A 9981-nucleotide genomic window follows, 5' to 3' on the forward strand; every position below is an offset into this window, starting at 1 on the left:
TTTTGTGAAGGTCTTTCTCGTGATTTACTGTGTGCGCCAAACCAGGTTTGGTTCCTTTGTTCACCGTCCTTTGGCGGGCTTCTGCACAGAAGCCCTCCTTAGGCGCCTGAATGTCTGAGGGGGACAGGATGTGAGGGAGGGGTTTGAGACTCCCTGCACAGGGTCTCCTTGGAGAACCATATCGCACACTGTATGATTGGCTGTGGTGAAGGTGGGACAGCCACCCTGCTGTGTGATTGACACCCAGGCTGTGTGAATGGGGGAAAAAGGCATAAAAAGCAGGTCTCTGGGACTGAGAAGGCAGAGTTGCCACTGGATCAAGAGAACCGCAGAGAAGCTGACAGAAGAGGACCTCTACCACGACTGAACCTCCCGGTGAAGTCGTGCTGCGGGTCCGAATCTTCAAACTACGACGACAGGGAAGATCTGCAAGGAATCTTCTCCCCTTGCGATGGTGGCACCAACCAGTTCACCAAACTGCAAGCCAGTCCTCCCTCCTCTGATCTAATTTGCTGTGCACAGCTACAGTGAACTGGATAGCCAGGAGGACCGGACTCTGCTTGGGTTTTAAGGAGCGCACCTTTTATTTGTTGCTTTGCTCTGCTGCTGGTTTCTTCCCGGGGCAGTGCAGGACCCTCCAGTCTTCCTACTTTTTGTCAGTCCGAGAGTTGCTTCAGGAACCGTGAGCCTGCAGGACCTGCCAGGAACGTCTTCCTCAGCTACAGCCTTCTTCTCCATTTACGGTACTGTTCAAATCGGTCAGTCTTTCGTTCCGTCCGACCGCGGTAAAAGTGCTTGAAATCTTTTGCCAATCCGAGGGCTTGTCGTTCTCTATTCTTTAAAATAACTTTTCTTCCGACCAACTTAGTTTCGAAATCTTGGCAAAGACTTAACAGCAAACTACTCTGGACTGTGTGATCCTCTGCAAAGACTCTGGTCCATTGACTTTGGCTCAGGACCCTTAATTTGATTTCCTCACCGTATTTGCTTTTTCTAGATTGCCCTGCTTACTTACTTGTTGGTGCTGCTTAATTCTTGCCTAACCTGTTCTTTCCCTCCCTTTTAAATTACTGGAGTGCCATTTTGCTCACACTTCATTTTGAGCTTAACTTGCCCAGAATCTATTGGGTGGTGTGTAATGTATTAAGAGTGTGATTTTTCTGATGCTTTTACTTAGTGAATTGTTTTATAAATGATGTGTAAATAAATGTATATTCTTTTATCCAGAAACCTTGAGTCAGTGTTTGCTTGAACCATAGTAATTCCTGTCCTTTGTGTAACTATTGATACTGCTCATTTTACTCTTGAGATAAGTCTGGCTGCTCAGCCATTGCTACCACTTTACTGTGTAGTACAGGCTTGTACCGAAGGCACATTTGTACTGTCACTTGTAGTCTTAATTGCATGTGGTTTTCCCAAAGGATACTGCATATGATTCTGCCTAACACTGGTGTACAGAGGTGGGATCAAGTATAGTAATTACACTTGGATTGCTACTATTACCTTGGATCAAGTAACCACAAGGCTAAACATCACTAAAAAGCAATATTAATCATGTCTGATATGGAAAGCTACAGTCAGGAAACCCGCCGTAGTTACACTGTGGATTATCTAAAAAATCTGTGTATAGATAGGAATCTCTCTGTTAAAGGCAAAAAGTCTGAATTGATTGAAAAGTTGTTAGAGAAACAAAGTCAGGAGGGTGGGTCTGAAATACCTAACCCCTCAGCAAATGTGGAAAATGATGAGGATGATAATGTGTCTATTATTGATGAGTTAGATGAGGCGGGTGGGTGCCACAATGTAGGTCTCACTGCTCAGCAACCTCAACCTTTGTCCACTGGGACCCCTACAGGTCCTACACTCAGTCCTGAATTCATTGCTCTAGAAAAGATGAGGCTTTGAATTGGAATGTAAACGTTTAAATGCTCAAACTGAACAAAAGCATCAAGAATCTAAGCTCAGAGAAATGGAGATGAATCATGCCTTAGAAATGAAAAGGTTGTCTTTGGAAAATGATGGATTATGAGTGTGTGAAGCTAGCTTTAATTGCTAGATTTGGGGAGACCCCTTCCCAGTACCTTAAGAGGTTTAGCACCCTCAAAAAGCATGATGGTACCCCTTGGGCTAACTGGGTATGTGACTGTTTTAAAAACGTAGATGGTTGGGTTAAGGGTTACAGACTAAACACTTATGACGGTATGAGAAATCTTGGTATGTTGGAGTCAATATATGATGCCTGCTCTCCTGAGCTCAGACAGCACTTGGCTGATTCTAAGGAGATAGATCCAAAGAAGTTAGCTAAGGCTGCTGACTTGTGGGTTGCCAACAGCGCTACTCACAAGGATTCTGGGGCAACTCAGAAGAAGGATGAGGGAAAGCAGCCAAAGAAAGATACAAGGATAATTCAAATACCTCCAATCCAAAAGAGAGCCCCAAACAGCAACATAAGGGTAAACCACCATGGAAACCGAATCAGGCTAGTGTACCATCTGGACCCAAACCGGATGGAGGTCAGAACAAGCCCCATTCATCAAAACATTTGGGAATTGTTGTTTGTGGGTCAACTGACCATGTAAGAGGGGATCCCAGATGTAAGGGCAAACCTTCAGGGGGGGTCCACACTGTCTCCTTAGCCTTCTCCCCAGAGGAGGAAGTACCTATGGCAAGTGGAAACTTTCACCTACTGGCTGATGAACCCATGAGAGTCTCAGCTAGTGTTTCTTTAGTGCCTCTGGGATTGTGGGAACAACAGAATTTAGATGTCTATAATTCCATCCCAGATAATACTAAAGAGTATTATAAAGATAGTGTTCTTGTGAATGGCCAGGAGACTCCTGCCATCAGAGACACTGGAGCCAGCAAAACTGTCATTGATGAAACATTTTCCAAGGTGGAGGATGTTGCAAAGGCACCCAAATGCCTAACCAAGTTAGCTGGAGGTCATCTGCAAATGCTTCCCCAGTTACCAGCTCTCATCCAGTTTAATGATATGACTGTCCAGATACCTGTTAGTGTGCAGAGTGAAGTGCCTGGGAGAGTCCTGTTGGGTAATGACCGGAAAACTCTTGGAGTTGTGTCCAGTACCCCAGGCCTCCCAGTAAAAGGAGACAGGAGCTCACTAGGACTGCAAGGGAGAGGACATTGAGAGGTTTTCCAGAGCAGTTGGTAGAGGAAACTATCACTCCCAGTCCACTCACTGCTATGTCTGGAAAGAAAGAGGCAAAGGGGAGACCCAAGACCTCCAAGAAAAAGACAGATATCACCCCTGTGCTTCCACCAAGGACATCCCCAAGATTTTCCAAAGTGACACCTGTGACACCTCCACCTGCCAAGGCAGAGTGTGAGGTACAACCTTGTTTGGTTTATCCAGTTTCTGAAGCGTCCGATCTGGAGGAAGACATTGTTTTAGTTGGACATATAGACCCTGTTGACCATCTTGAGCTGCAGCTTGTACTGGCAGAAGGTGGACCCAACAGGGCAGAATTCAGTAAAGGACAAAGAGAGTGTCCTACTCTTGAAGGTCTTCGCCTACAGGCAGCTTCTCAGCTCGTTGGGCAAGAGCCTAGGAAGCATAGGTTGCACTAGGAAGATGGCCTCTTACTACAGTGAACCAACTGAGCCTATACCTGGGGACTGCAAAAAACCTGTATTGCCCCTAGCAAACAGACTCCAGTTCCTACAGTTGGCCCATGAGATACGTTTGGCTGGTCATTTGAGTTTCAAAAAGACAGAGGAAAGGCTCTCATACTTCTACTGGCCTAAAATGGGTTCAGAAGCTGACAAATTATGTAGGAGCTGTCACCCTTGGCAAATCTCTGGCAAGAGTTGAGCCAAGAATGTGGCACCTTTGGTGCCTCTCCCAGTGGTGGGAGTTCCTTTTGAGAGGGTGGGCATTGACATTGTTGGTCCCCTTGACCCTCCCACATCTTCAGGAAACAGGTTTATCCTGGTTGTAGTAGACCATGCTACTAGGTATCCTGAAGCCATACCTATGAGGATTGTTACGGCTCAGACTGTGGCTAAGGCTCTACTTGGTATTTTTTTTACCAGAGTAGGGTTTCCTAAGGAAGTGATATCTGACAGGGGATCCCATTTTATGTCCCACTACATGCAGGCCATGTGGAAAAACTTTGGTGTTACTTACAAGTTTTCTACAGCCTACCATCCACAGACATGTGGACTGGTAGAGAGGTTTAATTGTACTATGAAGCGCATGATAGGTGCTTTAGAGGAACCTCTTAAAAGAAAGTGGGACCTTCTACTGCTATGCCTTCTCTTTGCTTATAGGGAAGTCCATAGGAGGGATTTGGTTACAGTCCCTTTGAACTTCTCTATGGCCATCCAGTCAGAGGTCCATTGGCCCTGATTAAGGAGGGGTTGGAGAGTGCTCCTTCCCCAAGCCAGTCAGAGTGACTGACTATGTGATAGTTCTCCAGAGGAGAATGTCACACATGAAGGCAGAAGCTAGTGATAACCTAAAAGCAGGCCAGGCTCTGGTCAAATATTGAAATGACCAGAATGCCAGCATGGTTGAGTTTATTCAAGACCAGCTTGTACTAGTTATGGTGCCAACAAGGCAGAGGGCCTTGCAGGACAAATGGATAGTACCCTTCAAGGTTGTGGGCAAACTTGGAGAGGTGAACTATTTGGTGGACGTAGGCAGAACTAAGGAGGCTCCCAGAGTCTTTCACACCAACCGTTTGAAGGCATATGTCTCAAGACCAGGAGTGGGAGCTTTGCTTCTAGCTTCAGCTCAAGAGAAGGAGGAGAGTGAACCTCTACCTGACCTACTCAGAGGCCAGCCTCTGGATGAGAACATAGAAGGAGTTCATCTCTCTTCTAGTCTGACATATGAACAGCAGGATGAGTGCAAGTTTCTGTGAAATCAGTTTGCCTCCCTGTTTTCACTTTCACCAGGCTTGACCCCTGGGGGGCAGCATGATAGTCTCACTTGTGACTGTTTACCTGTGAAAAGCAGAGGTTACAGAATGGCAAAACATATGAGATCCCACATCAAAGGAGAGGTCAACAAGATGCTTGATCTCAGGGTTATAGAGCCGTCTACAAGTCCACGGTCTACTCCAGTTGTTCTAGTACCAAAGACAGTATCCAAGGAGTTGAGATTCTGTGTGGACTATAGAGCTCTAAATGCAGTCACTAAGACTGATACCCATCCTTTGCCAAGGACAAATGAACTGGTGGATAAACCTGGTGCAGCCAAGTACCTCAGTACATTTGACCTAACCTCAGGCTATTGGCAAATAGCCTTGACAGACCATGCCAAGGAGAAAACTGCATTTTCAACCCCAGCAGGCCTCTACCAGTTTAAGGTTAAGCCTTTTGGATTAAAGAATGCACCTGCTACATTCCAAAGGATGGTCAATCAAGTTCTGAATGGGATGGAGGACTTCTGCATGGCATACTTGGATGACATTGCAGTTTTCAGCCCTACTTGGGAAGACATTTTTTCATCACTTAGGATATGTTTTGCAGTCTCTTGAGCAGGCCCATCTGACCATAAAGGCAAGCAAATGTCAAATTGGACAGAGCAAAGTGGTCTGCAATGGTCCTGAGGTAGGAGGAGGTGAAATAAGGCCATTGCCTAGCAAAGTACAAGCTGTACAAAACTGGCCACCTCTGCTACTCAAACCCAAGTGAGAGCCTTCCTAGGTCTCACTGGGTACTACAGGAATCTCTTTGAGAACTATGGGTCCATAGCTTCTCCTTTTGAATGTAATCTCCTCTCCAAAATTCCCTAAAAAGGTTAGATGGAATGAGGAGTGCACTCAAGCCTTTGACAACCTGAAGAAAGCCCTTTGTCAAGCACCAGTCTTAAGAGCTCCTGATTACCACCAACCCTACATTGTGCAGACAGATGCATCCAATACAGGTATAGGTGCAGTCCTTAGTCAACTGGATGAGTAAGGTAGGGAGCACCCCATTTCATTCATCAGTAGCAAACTGAAGTAACCAGAAACAAGGTGGGCAACCATAGGCGTGAGTGTTTTGCCAGTGTGTGGTCTCTGAAGAAGTTTAGACCATACTTGTATGGATCTACTTTTGTTATTCAGACAGACCAACAACCCTTGAGATGGTAAATGCAAATGAAAGGGAGAACCCAAAACGTCTAAGATGGTCAATCTGGCTGCAAGGGTTTGATTTCACCATTTAGCACAAAATGCTGATGGTCTCTCTAGGATGATTATAACCGACTAGAGTGAAGAGATTCATCCAGGAGTGGATTAAACCCTCCTGTCTCTTATTCTGGGGGGAGGGGGGAACGAGTGTTAGGGAGAATACTCCAGAATGGCTAATTTCCCTTACCTACTGAGTCCCTCAGCAGCTTTTCTGGATTTCCCAGATTTCTTTCTTTCACCTGGTAAGAGTGTGAGCCTTTTTTCCCACTCTTACATATATTTTGCTATGTGGGTTTAACATTTGTATATGTTCATGGACTGTGGAGCCTCACCTACTCCCATAGGCATCATCTTTTTACTGTGTGTCACACAGCACCTTTAGTGCAATGAGACAGGGTTGTCTTTTTCAGACTTCCCACTTTAAACTCCATTTTCTGGGACTGACTACTGTCTCCCAGAACATGTAAAGTTGCCATTGACTTTATTAGTCTTAAATTCACAGACCCAGTACAAACTATCTTCCATAGAGTACTGGAAAGGGTTAATAGTTATCCCTTTCTGTCTGTTTCTCATGGAACATTATTTCATTCCCCTTTCTTTAAGATTTGGCTGGTGGCAGTGGTATCTACCCGATGGTTCCTACCGCGGTCTATTTAAATAGCCTTGGTACTGTTTTAGGCTAAGTTAGTAGCCTCGAACTTTAAACCCGCTGGACCCCATTTACTTTTATTTGGTTCCGGCGGGGTTTATTCGCCATTTATTTTTGTAAAGGTCTTTCTTATGTTTTGGTTCCTTCGTTCGCTGTCCTTTGGCGGGCTTCTGCACAGAAGCCCTCCTTAGGCACCTGAATGTCTCAGGGGGACAGGATGTGAGGGAGGGGTTTGAGACTCCCTGCACAGGGTCTCCTTGGAGACCCATGTTGCACTCTGTGTGATTGGCTGTGGTGAATGTCCCGCTGGGACAGCCACCTTGCTATGTGATTGACAGCCAGGCTGTGTGAATGGGGGAGAACTGTATAAAAAGCATGTCTCTGGAACTGAGAAGGCAGAGTCGCCACTGGATCGAGAGAACTGAAGAGAAGCTGACAGAAGAGGACCTCTACCACGACTGAACCTCCCGGTGAAGCCCTGCAGCGGGTTCGAATCTTCAAACTTCGACGACGGGGAAGATCTGCAAGGAATCTTCTCCCCTTGAGCTGGTGGCACCAACCAGTTCACCAAAATGCACGCCAGGTTTGCCTCCTCTGGTCGGATTTGCTGTGCACAGCTACAGTGAAGCGGATAGCCAGGAGGAGCGGACCCTGCTTGGGTTTTAAGGAGCGCACCTTTTATTTGTCACTGTCATGATTCCTGCCCCTCATGTCCCCAGCCCTCCAAGATGTCAGGCTGGAGCCAGGCCACGATCACCTACATGGCCCTCAAGGGCCTCTCTATCCCTCCAAAGACCCAATTGGAGTCAGACTTGGCGCTTGTGGCACCAGACTCACTCACTCCCATAGGATAACATTGGGGATTGGATTTGTAGTGCATTGATGGGGACAAGATGGATGCCCCCACACATTTCTGTTTCCAGAACAGCATGTGCTGTCTAGTCTTTTGGGTGTGGTTCAGCCCAGAAACACCTGGGATACCCAGAGACTATTTAAGCCACGCCCAGGCTGAGAAACATGCTTTGCGTTTTCTGCACCTGCATGTTGGGTGTCCTGACCCACGTTTGAGCTATCATGCTGCAACATTTGGTGCTGTGGGCTTAGAAAATCCAAGATGGCCAAAAAGCCCACATGTGCGCCAGAATCCAGGAGAACCACGCAGTTTGTGCGCACACCAAAATGGTTACCTAACTTGCCACCCACCAGTGTAAAGAAAGATCTTTGTTAACAAAATCCACTGTTACTGATGTCAAAAAGTTACTGAAACCGTGGCTCATCGGACCACTTTAAAGATTCAACCCTTTTGTGGGGTTCCACATAACCATTTTACTGTAAGGAGCCCCATCAAAACAATGTTAAGCAAGGATTATTTACTACCATGTGAGAACCATTCCTGTTTGGAATGTATTAATCCAAGAAAGACCCCAAAAATGGATGTAGTACCAACAAAATCCTCAAGGTGGCGCTAGCGGTCTAAACTCTGACAGGAGAACTGAGTGCAGTTGCTGACAAAGGAATTTGACTCAGCTGACTTCAAAGGCTGCATTTTAATCAAAAATTAGCCACCTGCTGTTCCCAGAGGCCAGAAGCCTGGGAAACCCTCTCACCTCAAGAGATTCACACCACAGCCCAGGATATCACATGGTCATAATAACCAAATGCAAAGTGACCCCCTGGTCTGCTGACCTAAGCCTCGCAGAGACCACACAATAGGCTCTTGCACTTGAATAGAATATGTTGATTTTGACTGTTTCCTGTCAACAAAGGCCTGCCTGCCAGCAGAGGCATGGTTTCTGACCCACCCAAGTCTTGGAGGCGGACTCCAACACTCTGAGAACTGAAATGAAAGCAAAATATATATTTTACAGAAACACTGGTAACTCTTTGTAATCGAATGACAGGAATGTATAACTTTGAGAGCCTTAATTTAAAAAATGTACCTTCGATTCAAGCCCAAACTCCAATTTGTGTGATGTTCTGGGGCAAAACCCTGCTATTTATTGACACCACATACTCTGTGTTTAAGCTAGAGATATGGGAATTTACTGGAGTAGGTATGGACAGCCTGTGTATATGTGTATAACTTTTAATGAAGAACCAAGGTTGCATAACCCACTAAAATCGAAAATAATTTGCCATTTTTGAATGCAAGCCCTCAGGAAGAGCAGATTTGGGACAGACTACCTCATGTGATAGTGGTTTGTCATTGCATGTACATATTACCTATGTATTTGAGAAATGTGTATTTTGATCAAATATAGATTTGTGTGCAATTTGACAGGGGAGTATCCTTTCTGCAGGCCATATAATGACATCGCTCTGACACTCCACTTCTTTCCCCCAATCAAGAGAGAAAGGAAAGCTTGACCAATGATAAGCCCTGTGGAGTAAAGGGCTGAGGACTTCCCTGGCTGTTAGGCTGTGGCGAGTTGGAAGAAGACTATTGCTTCTGTTGGAGACTTCCATTTTTTTTTTCTCCACCTGAGGTGCGTGTGCCTTTAACAGCTGAGAGTCAGCTGACTACTTAAGGCCGCCTCCAGCGCCCTTGCGGCGTTAAGCCCTGTGGAGTGAAGGGCTGAGGACTTCCCTGGCTGTTAGGCTGTTTGGCGAGTATTGGCAGGGATGGCGGACAACTGCACGAAAGCACTCAGAACGCGAGCCCAAAGAAGACGTGTGAGACCAGGTGGGTGTGATGTAACCCCAAACAAAACATCTACTGCTACAAAAAAAACAGCTGCTTCTTTTCATGTGTATCTACCTGCAACGATGTCATTATCACCAATAGTGAGGAAAACATCATGTACACAAACTTTTCGGAAGATGATCACGTGTTCGAGAGTGAGTGCGATCTACAAAATGAACATCAATGTGTGGGGACTGACAGCTGTAGTCATCCTGAAAACCCCAAATTCAATCGTTCTACACGGCCCACACGTGACTTTTCATGCTCATCACAAAAATGCAAAGAGGGCCCTGGTGGGAGACTTACGACAGATGAATCTCTCAGCCTTCACTCACCCATGGTGAGCGAGCAGTCTTCGGTCTGCGTCGTTCCCGAGGGTGCAGTGGAGGGCGCGCCGTTCACGGCGAGCGGGTCTGTCCCTGCTGGTCTCACCGGTTGCGCGGAGGAGGTGATGCATGACTTTGGTGCCGGCCGGCGCAGCAGCGTCGGCGGCGGAGGAGAGGCCGGGT

Source organism: Ambystoma mexicanum, chromosome 2p, assembly GCF_040938575.1.
Source record: "Ambystoma mexicanum isolate Mex_15411 chromosome 2p, UKY_AmexF1_1, whole genome shotgun sequence".
Classification (NCBI taxonomy): domain Eukaryota; kingdom Metazoa; phylum Chordata; class Amphibia; order Caudata; family Ambystomatidae; genus Ambystoma; species Ambystoma mexicanum.